At 44.2% G+C, this 5,490-nt stretch overlaps 1 pseudogene; it reads left to right on the top strand.

Moving 5' to 3' along the window:
- The first annotated feature begins 2,067 nt into the window (after positions 1-2,067).
- LOC100343015 (cationic amino acid transporter 3 pseudogene) lies at positions 2,068-4,607 on the top strand (annotated as a pseudogene).
- Positions 4,608-5,490: the final 883 nt, after the last annotated feature.

Below are 5,490 nucleotides of genomic sequence, written 5' to 3'. Positions count from 1 at the left end.
GCTTCTGGCTCCTGGATTTGGATCAGCGCAGCTCTAGCCATTGCAGGACATCTGGGGGGTGAACCAGCTGATGGAAGACTTCTCTTTCTCTCTCTCTCTGTCTGTAACTCTTTCCAATAAATAAAATAAATCTTAAAAAAGAAAAAATACTGTATATTTATATAATGGAATATTTCTCATCAATAAAACAGAATGAAATATCAACATTTACAACAAGATTTATGGAACTGGAGATCATTAAGTGAAGTAAGCCAGACATGAACAAATATTGTATATTATCATATATGGAAGTTTAAAAAAATTAGTCCATCTGAGCTTGGAATAGTGATTACTAAAGACAGGGAAGTTTGGAAGAAGACAAAGTGAGGTTATGAACAAAGTCAAAAACACAGATGGAAATAACAAGTTCTAATGTTCCATATTACAGTGGGGCAACCATAAGTCACAACACTATATTATAAAACATATAAAGAACAGGAAGAAGACAGGAGCTGGTAGGCTCCAAATACAAAGAAAAGATAAAGGTGAGATAAAATGCCTGGGGCTAGCATTGCTGGGCAATGAGTTAAACCGCCACTTGCAATGCCAGTGTCCTGTATCAGAACATTGGCTCAAGTCCTGGCTGCTCCACTTCTGATGCAGTTTCCTGCTAAGGTGGCTGGGGAGGCAGGAAAAGATGGCCAAATTACCTGGGCCCATACCACCCATGTGAGAAGACCAGAAATGGAGTTCCTGGCTCCTGGCTTTGGCCCAGACCTGGCTGTTGTGGCTACCTGGGGAGTGAACAAGAAGATGGAAGATATACATCTTTGTTTCTATTTTTCTATGTGTGTAGTTTTCTCTTTCAAAGAAAGAAAGAAATCCTTAAGACTAGTTGCCTCATGGATTGGTTTATGCTGTGTAAATGTGCTGAAGTACTACACTGTACCCCACAAAAATGTGTAAGTACTACATGTTAATCAAAAATGTTTTAAAAAATAAAGAATACTAGATTTAGGATTATATATTTTAATAATTGTCATACAAAGAGCAGCCCTGAAGCCTGAGCTACCAAACAGTTGAACTCAGCCTCCACAAACCAAATCAGCTCCCTGGGTTTGCACAAGTTCTCTGGGCTTTTGTCATTTTTTACCAGAACCTAACATCCTCTTCAATTCCAGCTAGAATGCTGTGACAGGCACTTCAGATTTGTTCAAAAGCTGGTATGTATCCATACAATAGACTCATAGAATGACAATCTCTTTAGGTAGCATTCTGATCTCAGAATCATCTCTTAAGGCATTCCAGTCTGGCTGGAAAGCCCAGGTGGAAGCATTTCAGGCACGGAAAGCCAAGACACTCTGGAAAAAAACGTCCTACAGAAAGGACCCCTGTGGGTGAGACCCCAGTGAAAGAAGTGGCCACCAGTGAAGAATGTACTTTTCTCTGATGGGAGGAGAGAACTTCCACTTTCTTATGGCCATGTCAATCTAGTGGATCCAAAAGGCTTCCATTGCCAAAGCAGCTCATGTCAAGAACCTTGGGTGATCACTGATGTCATTCATAAGTTTTATTTGTTAGGTAAACAACAAGAGTCACTGTTCACTAACCTTCCATGCAGGACCTCTGTCCCTGAAAAATTGTATCACGTGACTTAATAGCAAAACTTGTTCTCAAGAATCACTTCCCTTTAGTGTATTAAATGGAGGACATTATTATGTCTCATAAGTTACAGTTATATCTAAGACCTCACAAAAGTTGTATCATCCTTAGGTTCTTCTTTAAAGACAATTAAGTTTCTAAAAAGGAAGAAGAGGGATGAAGGAAGGGAAAAGAAGAAGGGGGGGAGGCAAAATCACCTTCGAGAAGCAATAACACAGAACAGCCCTTGTCTAGACCATTGAGGAACAGTCCTCTTAGTTTTTTTATTCCATTCTTTCTTTTTCTCTTTTGTTTCTTTTTCTTTCTTGGACTAAACAGGAGAGAGAGAAGGAAGGGGGGCAGTGGGTGGGAGGGTGGGTACAGTGGAAAGAATTACTATGATCCTAATGTTGTGTCTATGAGACACAAATTTTTTTAAAAGCTGATATGCAGACATACACTGGAGCGAGATGCCTGAGCACTCTGTATCCAACTGCCCTGGGTGTGGGCAGCACATTTGGTGCAGGCATGTACTTGCTGGCTGCCAAAATGGCTAAAGATAAAGCAAGACCATTCATTGTGATCTGCTTCCTGGTGACTGCTCTACCTTCTGTGTTGGCAGGGCAGGGCTAAGCAGAGTTTGGTGCCCAGGTTTCCTGTTCTGGTTCTGTCTATCTCTACAGCTATCTCACTATGGGTGAGCTCTGGGCCCTCACCTGGCTGAAACTTCATCCTCTCTGACATCATTGGCCCAGCCAGTGTAGGATGGGCCTGGAACTCTGCTCTTGACACCCTGATTGGAAACCACTTCTCGGAGACTCTGAAAGGGACCTTGTCACTGCATGTACCCCTTCTCCTTGCAGAATATCCAGGCTTCTTTGCTATGGGCTTGTTGCTGTTCCCTAGATTGCTGGCTCTGGTTACCAAAGTATTCTTGGATTTGCCATCATCTCTGGCTTCATCGAAGGGATCTGTACAACTGGAAGCTCTCAGAAGAGGACTATGAGTTGACCATGACTGGACTCAATGATGCCTCTAGTTTGGGCCCTCTGGGGTTGGAAGGATTTGTGCCTTTGGCTGTTTCTATGCATTTGTTGGTTTTAATTGCATTCCTACAATTAAATGGGGAAAGCAGAAGAATCTGTAGCATCCCATCTCCATGGGCATTGCAATCGCACTGTTCAACTGCTTTTTGGCATATTTTGCTGTCTCCTCTGCACTTAACCTCATGATGCGTCACTACCAGCTACAGCCAGAAAACCCTTTGCCTGAAGCATTTCTCATACTGGATGGGCCCCCACCAGCTATGTTGTGACTGCTGGCTCCTTCTGTGCTCTTTAAAAAAAAATATTTATTTCTTTGAGAGGCAGATTTACAGGGAGACAGAGGCAAACAGAGAGAGTTCTTCCATCTGTTGATTCACTCCCCAGATGGCCACTATGGCCGGAGATATGCTGATGTGAAAAGGAGCCAGGAGCTTCTTCCACATCTGCTATTTGGGTGCAGGGACCCAAGCACCTGGGCCATCCTCCACTGCTTTCCCAGGCCACAGCAGAGAGCTGGATAAGAAGTGTTGCAGCCAGGACTCAAACTGGCACCGACATGGGATGGCAGCACTGAAGGTGGCAGGTTTAACCATTATGCCACAGCACTGGCCCCTCTGTGCTGTTTCTACAAGTTTCTTGGACAGTTTGTTACCCGTGCCTCAGGTGATCTATGCAATAGCAGAAGATGGCCTTCTGTCCTGTGTCCTTGCCTAGATCCGTACCAGCACACACATAGCTATATGGCCACTGTGGTCTCTGATTGTCGCTCCCCCTCTTCGTGGAGGAACGACACAGGACCCTGCGCTGTTCTTTCGTCTGCTCGGCCCTCCCCGGGTTTGCTGCTGGTTCTTCCCGGGTTGGCTACTATCCCTTCCACCTCCGTGGAAGGGCAGTTCCCCCTGGCCACATTCCCCACTTCCGCAGGGGAGCGGCACACCGCCGGCCGGCTCTCTGGGGGGCTGCACAGGTGTTCCTTCAGATAGATGTTCCCCTTAGATGTTCCCGGTGCATGCCGTCTCTCTCCTCCTTTATAGTCCTCCTCTGCCAATCCCAACTCGGCTGCCCACACGCCGAGTACGCTGCTCTCCAATCAGGAGCAAGTCCTACAGTTAATTGGTTGAACTGGAGGCAGCTGTGCGGAAGCTGTTCACTTCTCTCCCAGCGCCATATTGTGGGAGAGCAGATGCATAGAACAAGTCCCAATTCGAGTAACTTAGTCTAGTCCGGATTGCTCCCCACATCTGATGTTACTACAACATTTATCTTTGAACTCATTGATCTTGTAGACCTCATGTCAGTTGTGACTCTGTTTATTCCCTGGTGGCTCTCTATGTTCTCATTCTCAGTTGTTAGATTGGCCAGGAGATGAAGATTGGGGATAAGGAGGAAGAGTTTCAGGGGCAGAAAATATCTGAAGCAGAGAAGCTGACCCCGCAGGAACTGTTTTGCCCAATCAATTCTAACCCCACCCCACTCTCTGGCCAAATAGTCTAGGTTTGTTCCACAGTGCATGCTCCACTGCTGACTCCCCTTTGCCTGATGCTTAATCCAGTGGCAATTCCACTGCTCTCTGGAGACTCAGTGTGCATAGCAGTGCTTGTATTGCTCCTGATGCTCATTACTGGAATTACTGGGGTCATCGGGAGACAGCCACAGAGCTCTATGCCCCCTCACTTTAGGGTGCCTGCTTTGCATCTCTTCCCACATGAGCATCTTTGTGAATGTGTATCTTATGATACAGATGACAGCTGGAACCTGCATTAATTTAAGGTCCAGATGCTGAATGGGTTTGCTCTCTACTCCAGCTATGGAATCCAACACAGCCTGGAAGAGATTAAGAGTGACAAATCCTCACTTAAATCTAGAGCTGAAATTCTAGATCTTGATTTTGCAGTTGCTGAACCCACTAGATTGTGTCTTCTTACACTGTATGCTGTCTAGTCCTCTTGCACAATAATGGAGACTTCTCTTGATCCTAGAGAGAATTATACCCCATGTGATACCCGTGGTAGATATTATCATAGCTTTATTTGAATCTTTTCAAATGGGCTCCATAGTTTCTTGCTGGCTTTTACAAAGTGATTATTAAAATAAAGTTAGAAAATACTCTCATGGGCTTTTCAGCCAGATTCGAATGCCTTTAGGGCTGATTCTGAGGCCAGAGTGCTGTTTAGGACATCCGCCATTCTATGAGTCTGCTGAGTATCTCGCTTCCCATGTTGGATCACTCTCCCCTTTATTTATTCTATCGGTTAGTATTAGCAGGTACTAGACTTGCTTATGTGCTCCCTTTGACTCTTATTCCTTTCATTATGATCAATTGTGAACTGAAATTGATCACTTGGACTAGTGAGATGGCATTGGTACATGCCACCTTGATGGGATTAAATTGGAGTCCCCTGGTATGTTTCTAACTCTACCATTTGGGGCAAGTCAGCTTGAGCATGTCCCAAATTGTACATCTCTTCCCTCTCTTATTCCCACTCTTATGTTTAACAGGGATCACATTTCAGTTAAATTTCAACACTTAAGAATAACTGTGTATTAATTACAGAATTAAACCAGTCATATTAAGTAGAACAGACAAAAAAAAAACTACTAAGAGGGATAATGTATTAAGTTGTTCATTAACAGTCAGGGCTATGCTGATCAAGTCACCGTTTCTCATAGTGTCGATTTCACTTCAACAGGTTTCCTTTTTGGTGTTCAGTCAATTGTCACCAATCAGGGAGAACATATGGTATTTGTCCCTTTGGGACTGGCTTATTTCACTCAGCATGATGTGTTCCAGATTCCTCCATTTTGTTGCAAATGACTGGATTTC

Source organism: Oryctolagus cuniculus, chromosome 1 (assembly GCF_051225735.1).
Source record: "Oryctolagus cuniculus isolate XC-2025 breed Fujian yellow rabbit chromosome 1, ASM5122573v1, whole genome shotgun sequence".
NCBI classification, from domain to species: Eukaryota; Metazoa; Chordata; class Mammalia; order Lagomorpha; family Leporidae; genus Oryctolagus; species Oryctolagus cuniculus.
This window is presented reverse-complemented; position numbering and strand designations above follow the sequence as displayed.